Source organism: Protopterus annectens, chromosome 2.part0 (genome assembly GCF_019279795.1).
Source record: "Protopterus annectens isolate FY-2018-M chromosome 2.part0, PAN1.0, whole genome shotgun sequence".
Taxonomy (NCBI): domain Eukaryota; kingdom Metazoa; phylum Chordata; order Ceratodontiformes; family Protopteridae; genus Protopterus; species Protopterus annectens.
The window spans coordinates 1,580,442,572-1,580,466,239 of NC_056728.1; positions in this window are offsets into that span (position 1 = coordinate 1,580,442,572).

Sequence of the window (23,668 nt, forward strand, 5' to 3'; positions counted from 1 at the left end):
ACAGAAAAGGGGCCTAGTTATCAATAGTGTAAGTGCACATCAGTGACAGAGAAATGAATCAGTCAAGAAATATTTATTAGAGTACTACAATTTGTTTTAGTTAATATCTCACAGGGATGTTGTGTGTGTGTGTGTGTGTGTGTGTGTGTGTGTGTGTGTGTGTGTGTGTGTGTGTGTGTGTGTGTGTGTGTGTGTGTGTGTCTATATATATATATATATATATAGAGAGAGAGAGAGAGAGAGAGAGATATGCTTGTCTGTATGTACTGATATCAGACTGAGGTGCAGATTTCTTCTTCAGTAATAGTTCAGTGGCACAAAAGGACAGAGGCCTAACTATAACCTGGATGACTGAGGGCTCATTTAGTTGTTCCAGTGCTAGAGAAGCTGACCATTCTTGAGGTGATGTCAAAGGACTGTGCCTATTCACCTCTCCGGAGAGAGGGGGAGATGGGACACTTGGGGAACATACATCATAGCAATGCTCTTGCTGGAGCTGAAAGAAGTCTGCTCCAAGGGGGTAGGGCTCACCTGTGAGCATATGTAACTTGTGAACATGAATTTCAGTTCCAGACATGCCTTCCCAGGAAATGTTAGATAGTCATGCTTGGACGCTTAGGGCTTTCTGCAAAATCCTTGACCCACTGGTGATGATGGATCCACTCCTAGTGCCTGGTTCTTATCCAGAAGGGAATTAGTGGGTTTGGAATGCCCTTGCACAAGGGTAAGCAATGAGTCAAGCATGGTAGCAGGGAAGAAGACTACATGATTAATTGTGATATCATGGCAAATAAATAAAAACAAAAAAAATGGATTTCTAGTTATGGAATAATATAAGGTAAAGACTGTCACTAAAACCTATCAGTTGTTTAATGCAATGCATCTACCATGTGTATTTACTTACTGGATGTATTTATTTTATTGCTTTTGCATACCAAGAAAGTCCAGCTTAGCACAGGTTCATTTTCAGTTGAGGCCCAGGGAGAAAGGCTCCATGGTATAAACAACAGTAATAGATAGAGTGACACTAACATTTGAAAGGCAATAATATATGAATGTCTTTACAACATTTTTCAAAAGAGAGGGAATTTGATAAAGAATACAAACAGCCATATTGTTGCTATTTTCACCAGAAAGCAATATGTCTTACAAGAGGTGTAGTGGTGAGAGAGCTAGAGTTGAGAAACAGCGGCTAAGGGCAGTTAATGGTGAAGGACTATAACAAAATTGTGGAAGAGAGTGAGCTGCAGCACAGGTAGTAGGAGGGTACTGAGGTAGTAGAGTAGAGATGAAGTTTAAGAAGAGTGATGTGCGAATCTGGTGCTGCACATTTGCAATACCAAGAGATGAAGAAGTGAGACTTTAGCAATAGTTTGAATGAATTTAGCAAGCAATCCTGTCTAACTGTTAGGGGAATGGAGTTCCAGGTTTTTGACATTTGATGGGAGTAGATGGAAAAGACTGCAGAATCACTGGGTTTTAATCTATATAAAAGGTCTTTGTCAGAAGAGCACAAGCTTCTGGGTGGGTTATCTGATTCTACAAGTTTGGATAAAGATGGACAGTCACTTGGTTTGTTTATTAGATTGTGGATAACAGAGGGTTGGGAGTATGGGAGTTGGTGAGGTAGTTCAAGCAACTGGACGTCTCTGAGGGCCAAACAGTGATATAATATGATCTATGCAGGAAATTGGGTGCAGATTTTGCAATCTTGTTGCAGTGCTGCTCTCGGTTATTTAGTTGTGTTACTTGGATGTTTGCAAGTATTGGTACTGAGTACCAGAGAGTACGTAGTAGTAAGATAGTGAGGATATGACATTTTGCACTATTACATAGATAGATGTTTTTCACCCTGTACTTAGTTTTTGATGTGTTTTTTCACTTTGTCTTTGTAATCTAGTAGTTTGGTTTATGTAACACGTTCTATTTTGCTTTGTTGGAAGAGGTAATAGTGAAGAATGTTGTCTTATTGTGAGGTATTTGAGAGTAAAGATAAATGAGGTTTGGTAACCAACCAAGTTGTCCTGGGACATCTTCAAAAGGGGTTAGGCTGATATATTAATGGGAGTTAAGTGGGTTGGGGAGGTGAAAGGGTTAAATGGAGGGAGGGATGATTGGGAGGAAATGTGATAAGGGTGGGGAGGGACTTAAAGGGATTAAACAAGTGTAGCTGGGTAAGTAGTCACATTTTGGCGTGAACTTGCTACTGCAAGTTGCATGTCCATGACGACCTGTAGGTATCTTGAGAGCAGGTAGGTCTTGGTGGTGGTGGTGGTTACCTCTGGTTTTCCTCTGCTTGTTGATGATTTTCTCTAAATTTGTGTGCAAGGAGATTTTCCTTTCATCATAAGACTTTAGGTTCAAAATGGCTGGTATTTGGTGGGGGATGGAGATGGGCATTTCACTGGCTTTAGGACAGCTGTGTCTGCTATGCTGCTTCCTTTGCAGTCTCCTTTTCAAAGGGTGGAGTGTTTTCTCAACAGTTCCTTTAATACCCAGTTCTATGGTTTTGGCGGTTATGGTTGGGACGCGGGAGTTGGGTCCTCTCAGTTGTGATCTCTGTGTCGCAAGGGTAGAGAATATGCTGTGAGCCACGTGACTTATTTAGTTTTGCATGTTAGCATGCATTCTCTGCTTTCCTGGACTCAAACACTGCTTATTGAGCACATTTGATCAAGAGAACTTGTAAGGTACTTAACTGTGCATAGGAAGGGAGTTGTGATACTGATTTGGTATACCTTGTGCGAGCATGGAAATTTGTAGCGGATTGCTACTCTGCCACAACTGCTAGCTCTTGTTTCTTGGTGGTGATTTGTGATGTGGTGGTTGTGGGGTACTAAACATGTTTTTTTTTTTCCTCTCATTTACCACATTTGTTGCTACTTATGTACTGTATCGGCAGATTTTATTTGTTTGCTTCTGCTATAATGGCTAAGAAGTTCTGTGGCAGTTCTCAAGATGGAATTGTTTGCTCCGGATGTTGCCATTGTATTGATAACGGCTTTCATGGCATGATTTGGGTTGGGAGCTGTTCCTCACTGTTCACACTATGGTGACAGGTGTTGCGAGTCCTCCAGTGGGCATGGGGTACAGCAGAGATGGATTGTTGGTCATCACGGTGTAGGTTGGCAGAGAAAAAAGCTCCAACTGCTTTGCTGCTAAGGGAAGTACAGTACTGGTTTAAAAAAAAATAAAAAAAAAAAACAAATAAGCACTAGGGTATAGCTTTTATTTCTTGGGGTTATATTATCTTGTGGGCAATTATTGAGTTTCCTGTTTTCATCAGCTCATGTGGGTCTTAGGTGGCTTTCCTAGTCACTGAGTAATTCAGTGGTGGTTTGGGGGTTAGAGGAAGCCAAGATGGCCATTTTGCGTGCTGTGAGTTCCGTGTGGGGGACAGAGGTGCTACTGCGCATGTACAGTAGCGTCAACAACTACCGAGTTAAATCTGTGCTGTTTACAGCTTGCGAGTAATGTTAATTGCTCATTTATAGTTACTATGGCACTCGTAGTCTGCCCATGTACTTGTAAAATTTCAAGTTGTTTTACTTCATTAGTCTTATGTCATAAACACACTATATATTGTTAGTGTGCTTAATTTCATCATCTGTAAACAGACTCGTTATTTTGGTGATTATTTGGGTTTGTGACCATGTTCTAAGGCAGCTGAAGTAAACTTTTAGGCCTGTTTTGACCAGAATTACAATTATGTGCTGACTGGTAAATACATTGTCAGTTTTTAATATATTGTCAGTTTTGTAAATCACTGAATGTTTTTTTCAATGTATGCCATACACAACTAGAGCACTTTCATTATTACAAGCCTACTGTTTGTCTGAGTCACATTGCCCATTCCCAGATCAGATAGAAGACTGTTCCAATTCAGCTTGCAGTACTGATTAGGCTGTCATTTCTTTACTGCTATCCATTTTGTGTGGGTATGTGTGGGCACAGTCTGCTACTCTAAGCATGCTATTTTTAATTTAATATTATAGGGTGCCCTAAGCTTTGTTCCACCCTCAGTACACAAAGTTTATTTAGTTAAAGCAGGACACATAAGGTGCTTTACAGATGGCCAGCAAACTTCTGTATGAGCAGTGAAGCACCTATGCTGGGAAATACAGAGAGAAGGTCATTATTTGAAAAACTGCAAATGTAGCTTTTGCTTGTGTTGCCTTCTGTTATTGAAATGCATTCTGTTACTTGTGATTCCTGAATAAAAAACTGGTACAAAATTTCCATCCTGATTCCTCCATTAGATAACCAAGACTAATTTTAATGTTGTTGTTGTTGTGTCTTTCGGCTTTTCCCGGTTAGAGGTCGCCACAGTGGAACTCCGGTCCGCTAATGATTGGCAGTAGAATGTAATTGCTTTTAATGTTGCTTCACCTTTTATAAGCATGCCTGATTTGCATAGCAGGGAGGGGAAGTGTATGTGAACAAACTGTAATCTCCGTGTTGAAGAGGAAAGATTTAAGAAGTCTGTCAACACTTACCGCAATTTCTTTGGATAGTTGTGATGCATTGTTTAGAGTAAAGGCCTTTGCCTATTTGCAAATAGTAATTGATTCAGGGGGGTTGGTATAATGATTAAGGTGCATTGTTTGACTCTCATCTTTGAAAGTAAAATTGGACAGGCTTATAATGGTCCACAAGACCAGCTAGTCTAGTATTTACCTATGAACCATATATAGTCTTATTCAGTCCAGTTCTCCCTGGAACCCGCATCATTGGGAAACAGTTATGTAGTTGGGACTCATCAGCTCTCTGCCTTATTGTCTTAACTTTCCTGGGATTACCTGTGTGGTATGGTCCGAATAACCTGCAGAAGTCTGGATAGGCTTTATCAATTGGGTGACCCATGTGTCCCTTGGGGCGACACCGCAAGAGAATTAGGTTAAGGCTGGGTGACATTAGCTTCCTGGATAAACAGCTAGTAAGCTATTAGGTTTTCTACATTTTGTCTCTTGGTTCTACATTATGGTGGCTAGTGTTCTTCATTTGGAGATGGAAGGTTGAGAGTTAGGCATATGGATTTTACAATATAAGTTTGCATGGCCTACACAGTGCACTAATGGGTGTGGTATGGAATCACAAGGTTACCCTGGTTTGTGGATATTGATATGTCCCTTCATTTGTGGGGTTTAGTTGTAACATTATCAACTGGTAGTAAAATTTACATTAGGTACTTGATAGAGTTATTAGAAGCTTAGCTTCGGCTATGGCTGCTTTCTCACAAGTGTGTTTGGTGGAGTACATTCCTTCCTGGGTGGCAGGATAGGTTGTCTTGAAGATTTCTTTGCGCATTATGTATTTTATATGATTTACAGGTCCTTTTTTCTTTCTAGCAGATGGGAGTTTTGGAATGCTGTGAAATGTGGCATTTGACCACCTCTGGCCAGCCCATATATTAAATTATTTAATTATTTGTTTGATTTATTTACTAGGTACCTGGGATGGTCCTAGGACCCTTGTTTAGCCATGGTCTTGGCCAGAACACAGCACAATGCTTGCAGTGTTTACTTGCAATGTCACATTTGACATAATTTTTATCGAGATGAGGAACCAAATAATTTGAAGGTTACAGTTTTATAGTTAAGCTTTTGGTATCAGTTGCTATACATATGAAATACAAAGAAATTCAGTATATAAGTATTACTTTTGACATGATTTTCAGTTGTTATGCTAACAAAAACTCTTCAGAAATTAAATTTCGTGATTACACTTTTGACATGAATTGCAGTAGAAGTGTCATTCTCAACAGATCAGTCTTTACAATACTCATAGTTTTTACATTTCACAAATTTGCACACAGAAGTGGAAATAAGGTTTAAAAAAAGTTACAGACTGGAAAGTTAAGACAGTAAGGTTAGATACTTTTAGAAATGAATTAATATGTAGCTTGAATACATTCAGAAAGGCAGTGAGTTGGAGAGCTAGCTTAAAATACCATCAGTTTAGTTCTTAAATTATAGCACTCCTCTCACAAGGAAAAATGGATCTGGTTCATTGCATGAAGACTTATGATTGGCAAGCAGTGAGGATATGTTGTTGTTGTTGTTGTCTTTTGGCTTTTCCCGGTTAGGAGTTGTCACAGAGGAACTCTGGTCTGCTAATGATTGGCAGTAGATTTTGATGAATGCTGAGGTGCCAGCTCAACGTTCAACCTTCAACGAAGGCATGCCCATTTACGCATGTCTTTTGAACGCCCACCCAACCGCAGGGAGGACATGCAGACTCCACACAGAAGGAAAGCAGTGAGGATATAAAGACTAAAATATATATATAATGTGATAGAGATAATTAATAATTTTTAAGCCAAAGGTTGCAGTTTAACCACAAGCATAGCTAAAATGGGACAAAGGAGGTAGCTACCCCAGGGACAAGGTGTTAGGGAATGCAATCAGGAGATGTCCTTCAGTCGTTAGTGCAGTAATGGTATCTGTATCTGTTCTGGCATTTCTGAATGCCAGTCCAAAAATGAATTTTAATGCTGCTTTTTTCTCAGCTCTTCATGTGTGGTATAAGTTGTATTACGCTACTTACTGCAAATATAACAAGTGACTTTTTACAGTTTCCGAAAAAAAAGTTCCCTTTTTTTGTTTCTTTTATGTTCCCTGATTGCAGCTGAAGTGAAGAGCAGGGTACAGAAACAGGACATTGCTGGCTTCCAAGTATTTGAAGCAACAACCAGATCACAGACTTTTTTTTTTTTTTGCTTCTCAACTGTAAGTTGAAAGTCACCTGATTGGGGAGTGGAACCGGGTGCCAGATGAGACAGCTATGGCACTGAGTTTAATCATTTTGGCAAAGCTCAATTAATTAAAACAAAAGGTTGACATCACAACAATTCTGACCTTAAGATCAGGAGTTTGATGATTTACATGGTGAATTGCTTGCTTAACAGGTGTGAGGGTAAGGCCTAGCACATAACTGATAGGTATCAAGTTGAAAGTAAATAATAATAGAGATGGTTTTGATCTCAAGAACAGCCATGAAAGTGAGCTTGATAGGAAATGTGGAAGTGTACTTATGAATGCTTATAAGTCACAGCCAATGACAGTTAATGTGGAAGTGTACTCACTTATTTATTTTACATTTGTTAACCGGGATAGTCCAGCTGGATATATGTCCATTTTCAGTGGAGGTCCGGGGAGAAAAGCTCCAAAGAGACAATTAAACAGAACATACAGACAAACTTGGGTACATATTTCACCTAGATCCTTTAAGGTATCTAGTTAATGACACTTATAGGTATAAATTGCAGACACTTATAGATTAAAGTTACAGACACATACATATTTCAACTAGATCCACTAGGGTATCTGGTTATTGACACATATAGGTATAGGCTGCAGACACTAGACGGTTACAGTTGCAATAGTCATTAAACAGTATTACATTGTTAATAGTAACATTGTTATATGAATATTATCATAACTTTGATATGGTACATGTTTATATGCAAGTAACAGATATGACTCTAGTTAAGGACAATAGTTACCATAGTACTGAAGTGGTGCAGGTATTAGTCTGGAGTAGAGCATGGACATAACCATTTGTTACTGAGGAAGTTGCGGATAGTTTTTTTAAATTAAGGCAGTGAGGTTATCAGGGATAAGGATGTGGGTAGGGAGTTCCAGATTTTGGCCACATAAGAGGAGTAAAGGGAATCTCCTGCATGGTTGTTGGATCTAATAACAGCTAACTGTAGTTTATCAGTTGAGCGGAGTTGCCTGGAACATGAATATTGTTGTATAATGTTACCCAGTGAAGGAAATATATTTTGTTGATAGAGTATCTTGTGAGTAGTAACTAGCTGACTATAGATAAGTAAGTTAGGTAGTTCCATCCAACCCAATTGCTTTAGGTTTAGGCAGTGATGAGTTCTATATGAGCTGTTGTTGGCAAATTTGGCTATCTGATTGTAGCAGGTTGTCATTTTATTGATTTCTGTTTTGGATAAGTTAGTCAGGATGGGTGAGGCATACAGTAGTGTTGAGAGAAGGTGTGACCGTGCAGTTGTAGTTCTAGCATTATGGGTCAGGAATGCTTTGTGCTTGTAGAGGCTGCCTAGCTTTTTGTTAGTATTTTTAATGACCAGATTAATATGTACATCAAACTTGAGCTTATTATCAATAGTAATGCCAAGTAGTTGTAGTTTAGTCTGGATATCAGGTGATATGGGGGTACCGTTATCAGACTGGATAGTAAAGGTGCATGTGGGGGGCAGTTGTAGTTGAGGGATAGATAGCAGAAGCTTGGTTTTTTTAGGGTTGAGGATTAAGCCATTCTCAGTGAGCCATGTTTCCACTGAGTGAAAGTTATCCTGGGTATTTTTGTGGAGGTCTAGTAAAGTAGGGGCATTAGATATTATAGTTGAATCATCTGCATATTGTATAAGGGTTGAACTTTTTGTAGCTGAGTGGAGATTATTTGTAAAAATTGAGAAAAACAAGGGGCCTAGTATAGATCCCTGAGGAACAGCGAGTGTAACAGGTAAGAGTGGAGATAAGTTATTATTCCATAGCACTGCCTGTTGTCTATTGTTGAGGTAGTCTCTAAACCAGGAGACTGATAAGTTATCAAGGCCTAGGTTTGCAAGATGGGAGATTAATTTCTCATGGTTAACCATATCAAATGCCTTTGATAGGTCAAGGATGAGGGCTGAAGAAAGTTTACCATTATTCCTGTTGTGATTAATGGTATCTGTGAATTCTAGCAGGGCAGTAGTGGTGCTATGTCCTGGCCAAAACCCATGTTGTGTATGAGATAGGAGCCCTTGATCCATGAGATGTGTCATTAATTGATGGTGGATACATTTTTCTAATATTTTAGCAAGTGGGGATAGTATTGCTATTGGTCTGTAGTTAGATATGTCATAAGAATTCCCCCCTTTGTGTAGGGGTATAATGTAGGCAGTTTTCCAGATCAAGGGTACTGAACCTTCTGATATGGATCGGTTAATTAGGATTGAGACTGGTTTAGCTATTTCATTTGCTGCTAGTTTTAAGAATTCACTGGGGAGGGAATCTGCTGCTATTGTTGTTGGTTTTAGTTGGGATAGTAGTTTTCTTATATAGGAGGTTGAGGTGGGTTGTAGCTTAAATGTGGGGCTGTTGTTTGGTTTGGGGGAGGTACTAGTAGTATTTGTATAGGTTTGATTTTGGGCAAGAGCAAGTACAGTTTCAGTAAAGAATGAGTTAAATGATTCAGCTATGTTTTCTTTTGTTAAACCTGTTGTTGGGGGTGGGGTAGTGGTTTTGCCAGGGTGTAGTAACCTTTTTAAGCCTGCCCAGAATTTTTTTGGATTGTTTGAGTATTGGGTTTGATGGGTTATAAAGTAATTTCTTTTATCTTGTATTACTAGTTTCTTAGTAAGGTTTCTTAATTGCTGGTATGCTAGCTGTGTTCCTGGATTTTTGTTGGACCTCCAGGCTTTCCTGGCTGTATTCCTATTTTTTATTTTTTGCCTTGTTTCCCTTGTTAACCATGGAACTATTTTGGATTTCATTCTGGTAGTTCTTGGAGGGGCATGCCTATTTAGTATCTCTAGGAAGGTCAAGTTGAAGTGTTTGATAGCTTCATCAAGGGGTAAGTAATACAGTTGCGACCAGTTGTAGAGCTGTAGGTCTTGTAAGAAGTTTGGTAAGTTGAAGTGTTTTTTGTTTCTTATTGTTTGGAGTATAGGGGTTTGAGGGTGGTGGGTGTTATATTTGAGTAGGAAGGTAGTTTGTTGGTCACTTAGTGAGTCAGGAAGGGTACCTGCTAAGTATGAGGGAGGTATTTTATTTAGTAGAATCCAGTCTAAAAGTGATTCTCTTTGACTATTTTTGTCGACTCGGGTGGGTTCTTTGATTAGTTGAGAGAAGGTAAGTAGGTTGCTATGATTAGTGGGAGCCTGGGCTGAGCAAGTAAGCCAGTCAATATTAAAGTCCCCTAATAAAATAGTTTCTTGGCTCATGAATGCTTATAAGTCACAGCCAACGACAGTTAATGTGGAAGTGTACTCATGAATGCTTATAAGTCATAGCCTACGACAGGAAATCTGGAAGTGTACTCATGAATGCCCTTTAGTGACCCTGCAAACAGCCACAGGCACCTACAGAGCACTAAGTATGGAACAGAAATAGATTGCCGTTCCTTTCCTACATATCATCACAGACCTACGGACAATTTAGATTCACCAATTTGCCTAACTCGTGGTTTGGGAAGGTAATCAGAAGATGTAGGGAAAACCCTCATGGACATATGGAAAACATGCAGACTGCATAGAGAGAAACTCAACAGAGGACCAAACTGGAGATCTTCTTGCTACAAGACAACAATGCTACTCAATGTGGCACTAATGTAAAATTGACTCATACTAAAACCAGATGGGGATATTGTATTTTTTGAAAGTTATGGCTGTTCAGTGTTAAAACCCATCCCCATTCTAAAATGCAATACCCATGTATCATATAGTCTTATATTATACTCCATCCCTATGTTCATAGGTTCATAGGTTCATACTAGGCTATCTGCCCTGGGGCATTAATAAGCCTAGCCCGATTGTGTTTGGCTTACGCTACCCTTGATTTGAGTATACTGTGCCCTTTTTAAAGTTTAGTTTACTGTGCCTCTGTCTAATAGTTACACGTAAGTAATCCCCGGGACAAACCTACGATCCCCCATCCACTCATCAAGATTCTTCTTGAAGAGAGTCAGTGAGGTGCTCTGCCTAACATGAATTGGAATTCTATTCCAGAGCGAAGGGAGCCTCTGGGTTATGAATCTGTCCCTCCAGCATGTTCTATTTATTTCTGTTCTAAGGTTCAAGTCCCTCAAGCACGTGGCTCTAAGGGATTTAGATTTACTGAGGTGGAGCATGTCCATTAATTCTGGGTTGGACATAGCTTTATATGTCAGGCATAGATCGCCTCGAAGTAGGCGGTATGCAACTGAGTAGAGCTGGAGTTTTTTTAACCGAGCAGCATATGGCATCTGTTTGAGTCCCTTGATCCTCCTGGTGAGGTACTTTTGGGGTCTTTCTAATTGCTGCAGGTGTAGGGTAAGGTACATCCCAAAGGGGGCATTGTATTCTATGATGGGCCTGATGAGGGATGAATAAAGGGGCACGATTACCTCTCTTGATCTAGATGTGAATCCTTTCATGCTGAGGTGGGCTATGTAGTAGGTCTTTCTAACCACTTTGGCAATGTGGTTGTCAAAGGAGAGATTGCTATCAACTTGGGTCCCCAGATCCCTAATTACTTTCTCTGTACTTAATGGGTTACCACCTATGTGGTAATTTGTGGGCACATTGTTTTTGCCAAAGGGTATGACTATACACTTTTTGGCATTTAGCTTTAGACCATGGCTCTGGCACCAGTTATCCGTCTCTGCAAGACCTTTTTGAAGGATGCTTGTGTCAGCTGGAGAGTCGATTATGGCGTCCAGTTTGCAGTCATCTGCGAACTTGGTGAGCCATAGTCCTCCCATGTTGGCCTGTACCTCAGAAAAGTAAATACCGAACAAGAGAGGTCCCAGGACAGAACCTTGTGGGACGCCACTTGTGACCGGTTTAGAGTCTGACATGGCCCCAGCAACTCTGACTCTGTGGGTTCTGTCTTTGAGCCAGTTTGCGACCCATCTTGTGACATAGGGGTTTATATTTCCTTCAAAATACATGTGTTACAGACTTCCATACTATTCTACCCTGCTTGGCTTCATTCTCACTGTAGTTTGGTGTTACATTTTTCCTTTAATGTTTGACATATGCATTTTTTCTTGCAACTACTTATGCATGTCTCAATGCTGCATAACTGTGTGTATCCTAAAACATTGCTCATAATATTAGTGCTAATGCATAAGAGTAAATGCACATTTAAAAAGGGAAAGTTTCATCAGTCATTTACATTTGAAATTTGTAACATCTGATAATGGGTGTTTACAGAGTGGCAGAATTGCCTTTAGTTTGTTTCTGTCACTATTTTATTTTCTGTAATGTGAGAAAGTGAGGAAACCGAGTGCAAAACATTTGGAGGCAGTGAGATTGCCTTTAAAAATTAACTATACAGACAGATGGATAAATAGACAGATAGACTGATATGCATAGACATTTAGATATGTATCAACATGCAGGCTACCTGTATCATATATTACAATTTTGTAGTGCTGATGAATGTTTATTTTGGGTTTAATGTCTTATACCCTCAGCAGTAGTTAATTTTATTTTCAGAAATGGTGTCAGCCCCCCTTTCTTCGATTTTTTTCACTTGGGGTCTGGGTATCCCATCAACCGTCACCACCTCTCTTGATTCAGTGCTACTCTTTTACCTTTTTTTACTGTTGTGCCTGACTGTAACAGGTCTACTGTTACGTAATCAATCCATCTCTTTGATGGATGTCCTCTTTCCACTTGTCTTCATTCTGTCTCACCAAAATCTTCACTAAATTCTCTTTTACTTTCCTGCATATTTCCATTTCATCATCTATGCAACTTCTGCTCTGAAGTAATACAAAAAGTGCAAGGAGAAATTTGAGAGAATTGTTGATGAAAAATTATGGGTAAATATGAGAGATCTTATTACCTTTCCATAGGTACCAAAGTGAAATGGAAAAGAACACAGATTAAAATTCTTTACCAGATCATGTTATAGAATAGCATAAACTATAGAGCTTTGCATGAGTCAAGCTGTCAGGGCATTTCTCATTAATGTTGCTGTATATCATTGCTGTGGTATAAAATAGGGAATGCCTGTAGTGGGATATGCATATATGAAGTAGACACATGGTAGACTAAAATTAAAAATAAAGAAAAACAATTCTACCTTACAACCATAAAATGTAATATAGTACCACTTTCAGAAAATCCACCTCATATTTAAAGCCTTAAAATGTAATATGCTACCATTTTTATTGAAAAAATAAACAGAGTGTCAATGACCATATAGGCTTGTAATATTTTATGCAAATGTAGGTCAATTTGTAGCAAACCCACTGGGTCACACAAAATAAGATGATATCTCAAAATTAAATATCATTGAATTTTTTTTCATCCTCTAGCTTAAGTGATTGCAAATTCAATAAAAGCAAAATGTTAAGTAACTTATATTGCACTTGATGCCAGAATATAGTTTTGGCTGTCTTTACATATAAGGACGATAAGTCATACAAGCAAATATTTCCATAAATGCAGCCTTTATGTTAGCTATTTCAAATATGGAGGTTGCAAGTAACTAAATCAATGAGTCTTTACACTTGTATGCAGCCAGTTAAATTAATTGTCAGTACAGTAAGAAATTTTGTTGGGAAATGTCACTCTATGGGGTAGGGGATAAAGTTCTACTTATGACCCTGTCATCCCAGATTTAACAGATGGCTCTAGAACTGGAGGATTCTCTCTGTCCCTGAGGAGGGTTAAGGAGGTACATGCCTGGATCTCCTTAATGGAGACTGAGAGTTGTTAGAAGTGCTTTGCTTACAGGAGGATAGAGCTTTGGAGATAAAGGCTCTTACAGAAGTTGAATACATACCTCTCACATATGTCCACTACACTGTCTTGTTGGATGTTGTAGCCATGTGCAAGGCAAGCTGCATAAGGCCCAGAAAGAACCCCTTCAAACTTCCTAAGGAATATGATTGCACTATTCCTGCTACTTGACCCATACTGACTACAGGAATGAATGGACAGTAAGGTTATCACTTCATGGGGGAATGAGTTGACCAACTGGGAATGGAGGATCAAGGAGGAATTCTTGCTCTGGAATCAGGGAGGGAAAAAAAGAACATTTGATGGAAATTTGACATTTCTTCAATGTAAAATGCTAACTTTAGAAAATAAATCAGGAGATTTGTAGAGCTAAAATATCTCTTAAATTCTATTCCTATTAACATTACTGCTGCCACTGAAAGCCAGGATGCCAGCCATACTAATTTTATTAGTAATCACTTCATTATTGCTGTCCTTTGTAGCAAAGCTTCTGTTTTCTGAAAATAATTTTAAATCTTGACTTGCATCAGATACTGAATGTGCAGATATGCTGATGGTTAATACAATAAATAATATGAAATCATGTTTGTTTGACTTATTGCCTGATGTAGATCATTTCTGTAATCTCTCATCAACATGGGTATTTTCTAGGCACTTTAAACACACATGCTGAACATTATATAATTTGTATTAAGTAACCTGAATTACCTGGGCATGTAGTAAGGTAACCTAAATGGAAACACTTTATTTGAATAAGAAGTCTTGGGTACTGTAAGTCTTCAGAAATAAAATGTTGCCCAAAGTAGTTTTATAAGCTATAGGTCACAAACAGTTTCCTGTAATAGATGTTCTGTGGCTCACATCAGACATCTCTCTATCAGTTAATTCCTCTATATCCAGTGTCGGCTGGTGACTTCAAATTAAAGAGGGGCTGCAGGAGACAGCTGAATGGGTGGGAACAATGGAAAGGGGTGTGACCAACTAGAAATGGATGGAGCTATGCTCAAAACCACAACAACTGGAACTTTAATTAAATACGCTGCCCTGGGTGCCAAACCGTCATTACGAGAGCCCAATCAAGACAAAATGAAGTGTAGAAGAAAAATATATTTCAATGCTTTGGCTACATGACAACTTACCTAATATCTAGATGGAAACACAAAGGTTGTGAGGCATGAAAAAATAAATTGCTTTTTAAATACATTACTGGAATGCCAGTCAAAATCAAGTATAAAAAAACAAGCAGCACTCAGCTCAAACCACTTCTCCTTGCACTGCAGTTCTAATTATAATTTATATTCAGCTTTATAAAATTACCAAGCAACATTCTGAAAGTAGCAATCGCTGTGATACCCCCACTTGTAAAAATGTTTCTTATCCAAAAAAGACCTGCTGCCTGACAACAACTATCTACTTGTTTCATGGAGAACACATGATCAAAGTAAAAAATGAACAGCAAACAAGAAACAAGCTCAAGATAAATTGCTTAAAAGATTACTGCAGAGGTTATGGACCACACATGATAGATTGGCATTATGTTTAGTTTACATGTAAAGCCTGCAAAGATAACTGCAAGTCTCCAACAAATGTAATGAGCTTCTGAAGATACTGTAATCATGTCCTTTATTACAAATACTGTCATATGCATTTCAATACCTAAGGCTTATACGTTATCTAGTTATGTAAATATTCTCTGCATGGCAACAATGAAAAGGCTTTCAATGTTGGTAATTCTTTAACAGTATGCTTATTAAAGCTTACTTGCATCTTACAATCTCCGACAAGCTTACCTGATGGTCATTAAAGCATTGCTACTTTAATACAGAGCAACAGGGCACTGCAACAGCATGCATTTTCTGTATAATAAGAAGCATACATCAACAGTATAAAAATATGACAGAAAACCAGAACATTCTGCAAAATCAAGGACAGATGAAAAGCCACGATCATACTTTTGGTCTACCTTGGATGGGGGAATACTCTGCACACTTACACTGCATAACTGCTCTTGCATTGCTTGGACACATCCAGAGCCACTACAATGGGGAGTGGAGTTCAACAAGTAGGTCACAGTTTGAAATGTCTCTGGCTGACAGTGATGGCTCTGACACTCATACCGCTCAACCTCAGAGCAAGAAACCTGGACAAAGCCATACATAGAAGTGGGACACAGGCCCAAAAATAAAGACAATTTTTAAATATTGCTCTTATAAACTTAGAAAGATAATTGAATAGTAGTAGGTCTTGCATTAGTATGAATTTTTGAAGGGTATGAAATCTGAAACTCAAATGTCTGCCATTATTTTCTAACTTCAGTCTTTAATGATTTGCTACTAATTTGCCAGAAAAACACAATTTTATGAAAAACAGACCAAATATGTTATGCAAAAATATAAAATAGCCACACAATACAGCTGGGAACCTGTCAAAGAAGAGACACCTTTTTAAAATTAGTACTGTTAACTTGAGTAGCTGACAAAATAAGAGCATCTACATGCATTTCTTAAATAAAGTAATCTATAACTCTGATCATTACAGTTATTTATAATTGTAAATCCTCCACGTTTTCTTCCAAAATTGCCATTTTGCAGAGGGATTATTAGGGGGAGAGCAACATTTTGAGCCAAAATTGGAGACAGTTGAGAGGTTTGGATATTCCTAATTCTATAAAGCAATTTATTAGCATGTACTTCTCAAACTCTTAATGCAGGAAATCTGGATAAGGCCAAATATATTGGGGAACATACAAACAGTACTAAAAAGACAGTTGATAGAATAACAGGTCTTGCTTTAGCATGCATTTTTCTGAAGGTTATGACGTCTGAAACTTAATGTCTGTCATTATTTAGTGACTTCATTCCTAAATGATTTGGCAGAAAACCACAAATTTTATGAGGAACAAACCAAAAATAAGAAACAAAAATCTATTCACTCTGTAAAATTCTGGACAGTTGAGAGGTATAGTTCAGCCGGGGCTGTCTGAGTTTGCTGCCCTTCCCCCCTCACAAAATCATGGTTGAATGGAGCGTCCCCCCTGCAGCCATTCCAATGTCCCATTCCTTGGTTATTTCACCCCATTTGCCATAAACACTGTAATGTGCATACTGCTTTACTTCTGCACTGATATGGATTTCATTTGAAAGTTTTATTTTATATTTTACAGCATAAACCCTAATAGATATCTGCTAAACAAAGCAATGCAGTCTCACAATGAAAATAGACTTAGGATTAAAACTTCTCTGCCCTTGAAACTCACATTCATTGAAACAGCATTGAAGCTCACATTCAAAGAAAATACATTTTTCCAGTGGCAGATAAAGATTAATTTTGGTCTGTTTTCAAATCATAGGCGCCTTGAATACGAAACATACACATGCACTTTGATACACCTTCCTGACTGTATTAAATTATTTTCCTTGTACAATACAGTACAGTTGTTAGACGGCATTTTAAATTTATTGCTGCAAACATTTTACCAGTAAACAATGAAACAAAATGCATGCACCTATAATGATAAAACTGCCCAATTCAGAACATTTCCATCATAAAAGTCTAGTCATACTTCTACAGTCCACCAGTATCAGTAAATATGCATGATCTCTGAAGAAGTAAAAGTCATCTAAATAATTCCACATTAAATAAATCTGTTAACAAATGAAGAGGTTACTGCTAGCAAACAACTTTATATGTCATTGTTTCATCTACAAATAAAGTGCCTGTTGCCCTTGAGGAATAAATTCCTTATGCTGCATTAAAAATGATAATGCTAGTAATATCATAATAGGGAATGGATGGCAAACTGATAACAGGTTCATAGTTACTAGGTATCTTTGCCAAAGAGGACTGCAGCATCCATCCCCTTTACAACAGAGTACAGTATAAGCAGTGGATCAACCTACTGTGGGAGTAGAACCCACAGCCTTCTGCATCAAAAGCAAGTACACTACCTGTTGTGCTATTTACAATGTAAGCAGATTTGGCATAAGCAGCACTAAACTTTTGTTCCCCTGCAGCTCTCAGCTCCTTGTAAAATCTACTCGACACTCAGCTGTATCTCTGAACTTTGCAGCACAAGAAAATTGGAAAAGCCAAAATTTATTTGGGGGGGGGGGACAAAAGCCCAAAAACCAGGGACACATTTTAAACATTGCTTGTATAATGTTGGAAAGTTGCTAGAATAAAATGCTGAATTACCACCATACATTTCACTGCCAGGTATTGAACCCAGGACCCTGTGCAAAACAGCCAGAGCAACATACCACTATGCCAAATCATCTCTTTTTATGAAAGAAAGGAAGACTGAAACTTAAATGGTTACCACTTAGTGAATTCAGTTCTCACCATAGCTGTTAACATCTTAGCACAAAACACCTGAACAAAGCCAATAATGGTGGAATACAGTCCCCAAACATATTCAGTGAGTTCAGTTATCACCATAGCTCTCAACCTTGGCACAAAAAACCTGGATGAAGCCAATAATGGGGGAATACAGTCCAGAAAATAGGGACAAATACCCACTAAGGACACCAGAGCAAACCCACACAAACACAGGGAGGATATGCAGACTACACACAGAAGGCACCCCAGCCAAAAATCAAACCAGACAACTCATAGCTGTCAGGCAACACTGCTACCACTGCACTACTGACTGTGCTAAGTAAAGTAACAAAAATACAGAAACCACAGATATTATGAGGAACAGAACAAATATGAGGCAAAAATCTGCAAATGTTTTACAAATGGTGGTGGGTAGGGAATTCAGGCTCTTTTCACTTGGGCCCAAGGTACAGGGTTCAAGCCTTATTGTTTACCCACCACCATGAAGCAACTGGGGCATGTTACACACACTCTGTCCTTCATAAACACCCTATCTATACTCAGCTACATCCTCCACAGCAATCATCTGTCCTCAGACCAGCTCCTCCATAGCCATCCTGCAGCCTGATCGGTCCTCCATAATGGCCTGCGCATGCCGTTGGGTCCCCCGTGAGATGTGAGGAGGCTGGAGCCTCCTGCTGTTGGTCCAGCCTGCAGGTGATGCAGTCTGGTGACCTGCTGGTTTGTGTGGTCATCACCGTACAGACCTCTGGGCTGGAAGCGTGGAGTTTCCTGCCTTCCCTATCCGGACTGCCCAACAGAGCAGTCTGGAGCTTGCAATTCCTGAGCATGTATGCTTGGAGTTCTGGTCTGCCTAACACAGCAGTCAGGAACTAAGCATGCATGTGCAGAGTCCAAGAACTGTTTTATTTTAATATGTTCTACTGTGGGGGGTTATTTAATCCATTTTTACAGGTGGGGACCCATTTTACAGGTGGAAGGGCTGCAGTCCCGCAGTCCCATAGCACGAGCTGCCCCTGTCTATATCGCATAGGTTGTTTTGCCAGAATGACTGCTTTGTTGTATTTAGCCCATGTCTAACACCCTTGGCCAGTTTCAGGACACATCATTCATATATGATATGGTTCTTTAAAGCAGAATGTTATAAAATCAAAGTACCAGTCATCAATATACCTGGCCAGTTGGATGATACTAATCAAGCTTATCTTCTGTTGAGTGGTACTTACTTTGTCTGTTGTGGTTGTGCCTGCTGGAAGGGAAAATTAGACATTTTGTACTAAATGTGAGATCTTATAATGGGAAGTAATATTTAGGTCTGGCTATTAGCAATAATCTTAATCAGTTATTTCTGTTCACATTTAACCATCATTATGTAATTGAGATAATTATCCTCAGATTATACCTAGTAAACATTATTAATTATAGACATCTAGAATTATATAGTTATACTAAGTCACATTTTGTATCTTTTTGCTGAATCTATCTATAGTGATAACATTACAAAATGCTGGCTGTAAATTCATTGATACAGACTATCAGTCATTGAATTACTTTATCCTAGGGATTGTTAATTAGTTAAACATGTTAAATTCCAAAACAAACACCCTTGGATGGTCTCAAGATAATACTATGAAATTAGCATATCAGTATTCTGCATACTTGGATAGTCAGTAGGTAGTGATCACTGAGACGTGCCTATACCATTCACTATAAATGCTCAAAAGCACAGGAAAACATTACACTAAAATCAGAAACTCATAGACTAACAGTTTAAATTTTGACTAACAGAAGAAACTGAGGTCCCTCAGGGCACTGCTGAAAAATATTAATTGATTACAGACAGATTCAAAGGAAACATGTGTGTGTGTATGTGTGTGTGTGTGTGTGTGTGTGTGTGTGTGCATTGTTTGTATTATGCCAATACACACATTTTGTAAAATGTTTTATGTGGACCCATAGATATATATATATATATATATAGTAAAAAAAACTTCAAAAAGACTGTATAAAATAAACAGAATCTTATAACACAGGACAAAACACCCAGGAGCCGGTACTTAGCACTTTCATCCTTTAATAAGTGATAAGGACTTCATCAGACATCATATACATATACATACACACGCACATACACATACACACACACACACACACACACACACACACACACACACACACACACACACACACAAAGCATAGTTATATAGAGACAGATAAAGATAGATAGGTAGATAGATATGCACAAGCCAATACACAGACACACACTTTCACATTAATAGAAATATTTCTTCACTCAGGTTTAATGTTTATTTCCATCATGAAGTCATATTTTGGGATTAATAATACTGCTGTTCTTTTGTTCTTCATAGACATGACATAGAGTTAATGGCAACTGCACAAAACAATGCCAACATGACTGGAAAAAAATGGAGGCATGAGCTACCAATGTCCAAATGATATTGAACTAATAAAAAGCATCACAGAAAGTTGAACTGATCAAAATGAAATGGAATTATTGGGGCACAGTAAGCCTTGATATATGATCTTTTATTAAACTGTCCATACCAAAAACCTCATTCTAGAACTGTAAAAAATCCTTATGTTGTGGGGCATATTTTATAAATATTTATTAAGGTTCACGTTACCTTGTTGGTTGTATGTGACTGTTTATTAAGTATTGCAATGCCATTTCAAGCTAATTTATTCCTATTCACCACTCTCTGTATTGAAAAAATGAGCTTTTACATTCATCCGTATCAGAAGATGGTCAGTTTTTCATTTAAATAATGAGATGTTTTCCATCAGTTATTTTTAGTTGTTCCACCTTTAACTCTAGGGAATTTCTCCATTTGTGATGCTTACTCCATTTCAAAACTTTATTGCATGTCAAACTACATAAAAAATGCAGAAATTTTGTAGTTAGAGAAAGTGATGAGATGAATGTAAGAATGTGAAGGATGGTTAAGCCTGCATATATCAGTTGTCAACTAAAATAGATAAAAGTATACTGTATCTGCAGCTCATTTTTATACCTTTGGGAATGTGCTGTATATGCATAAAACTTTCAAATTGTAAATTTTCATCAGTGAAGAGAACGTATATGTTGTATAAGAGGTAACAACAGCTAGATGAGAGAATTATATCGCTATGGAAAATGCAAATAGACATATGAATGGTTTTGATGCTGTGAAATAAATGTAAGTGACAAATAAACAGTGTTTTGGAAGAGAACATAATTTACATTTTTAATTTTGAGTTTTTGATAAATAACCAGACAGCTAAACAAAACATTAGCCATTACACAAGTTACTGATTCCTTGTGCTATTACATATCTTAAGCAATGGCGTAGTATAGCAACATAGCCATTATCTGAATCATAAATGATAAAAGAGCCACTTGTCTAAAAAAATGTAGATTATTGATCAAGTTTGTTCTTTTTTAATAAGCCACAGAATTACAATGTCAGTTCAGTAAATAAATATTTATTTATTTATTTTACATTTGTTTACCGGGATAGTCCAACTGGATATATGTCCATTTTCAGTGGAGGCCCGGGGAGAAAAGCTCCAACATGATAACATCAGTTTCTACAAGAATATACACACAGATTATTTACATTGAAAAAGTTATACAGTAGTAAATATATAGTATCATAGCATTTATTGACAGTTCCGTATTTTCACCCCTCTTTGATGAAAGACAGCAAAGACATGCAAAAACATACCCTTAATTTTTGACGGATTTAGGGGCTTTCATATTTCTCAGCCATATAAATGACACAGTTAAATGGTATTTGCCATTACTGGGCAGTGCAACCAAGAAGAGAATTGCTGAAGATTATTTGCATGTCCTAAAATATTTTTGGTTCATTTTATGTCTTCCTTCCTCCTCCTTCTCTCTCTCTTTTTCTCTGTCTGTGTCTGTCTGTATCCTTCCACATATTTTGGCTTGTAATAGTGCAGTTGAAGTATGTCTACAAAGGTCAAGTAAAGGGAGACCTGGGAGACCACAGGATCTAACTCATCTATCAATATCCAAGGATATTTTTCTTTAGGAAAAAATAAACTTCCTATGTGGAATGCACAGTATTGCAATAAAAATCTGTTAAATGAAATGACAAAAAGCAGGCATTCCTATGAAGAAGTAGAGTAGTTTATGGCTATGAGAGATTAGTGAAATCTGTAGTATTACTGCTTGGTAAACACATGACTGAGTAAAATTTTTGAAATGATTACTTTGTATTAAATAATGTGACTGAAGAAAACAAGGCACAGAAACACGAATGACTGGAAGCATAAAATGTTAAAAGTTTAATGAGGTATGCGCTTTCACATCAAATACTAGTGCTTCTTCAGAACATGGTCTGAAGAAACACTAGCATTTAGTGTGAAAGCGCTTACCTCATTAAACTTTTAACATTTTATGAATCCAGTCATGTTTCTGTGCCTTGTTTTCTTCAGTTAGATTTGTTGCTGGCTTGCAGGCATAGTTCATTCCTTGGGGGTTTTCTTCTTTGCTTCTGGCAATTAAATAATGTGAGCTATAGTAACCCATTCTACTATCTGTCAGACAGGATAATTTACATTATAATATTATTTGTTATAGTCTTGTAGTAATATACACTCTTTTTTGGACACTAAAGATGTTTTATTACATTAACAAATGAAAAATACCTCCAAGAGCCAGGTGCCTGTGCCCAAGTACACACAAAATCCAAGTAACAGGAACAAGCAAATGGACTCAGGCAAGGGTCCTCTCTCCATCTTAAATCTCAGGTTTATTCACAATTCGAACTACACAAGCACTTTCACAAACTGCTTCATCACAAGCACCTGATGAAACAGTTTGTGAAAGTGCTTGTGCAGTTCGAATTGTGAATAAACCTGAGTTTTAAGCTGGAGAGAGGAGCCTTGCCTGTTCATGTTTTATTACATGTTTAATAATCACGATGCAAGTTATTAAATTAGAAACGTTGACTGCAGATATAAAAGGCTTATCATTACTGGTTATTAGAAAAAATATTAAAGTGAAAAAAACATTATGTTTAACTGATATAAAATATCACTAAAACAAGTAAGATAGTAATTTTTTTTCTATTACACATGAAAATTATTTCACAGTCATCAAGAAAGTACTGATTTACTTTGCTAACAGAACAAACTCTTTGAAGAATACTTTGAAAGTAAAGTAAAATGCTAAGTCTGACAGTAATAGACTTCTGACAGGCAGTATGCTTCTGCTACAAATGTATTTCTATTTTATTTACTTACTTGATTTTTAATTGGAAACAGGAGATAAGAACTAACAAATATGTTACAGCTTTTGAATTCTATATAATGTTAGGCATTCTAACGAAATTGCACAACAAATAGGTATTTGGGTAGGTAGACTGACACAGACAGACAGAAAGAGAGAGATGCATACCTGCTTACATACAAACAACTAAGAAACCAAGCCAAAAGAAAAATCAAAAATGACAAAAAACTTACTATAGCTCACTACAACAAAAACACAAACAACCCTCGGAAATTTTGGAGAACTATAAGACAACTCCTAAACCCAGGACAAACTGCTACCCCATCTCAAAACACCTCTAACTCCTCTGATAGTACTGCATCTCAATTCAATTCCCATTTCATAAACTCAGTACCATCTCTAGTAAACCAAGACAACAACACACCCCTAATGCTACCTTTAGAGCAATCCCAAAGTATAGCTCATTCACTATCAAAACAGTTCAAACTAATACCATAAAACAGTTTATTAACAAACTAAAACCTATTGTTCTAGCTGCTGACCAATTACTCAATGAATTTCTCAGATTAGCAGCAGATGCAATCAAATACCCTGTCTCC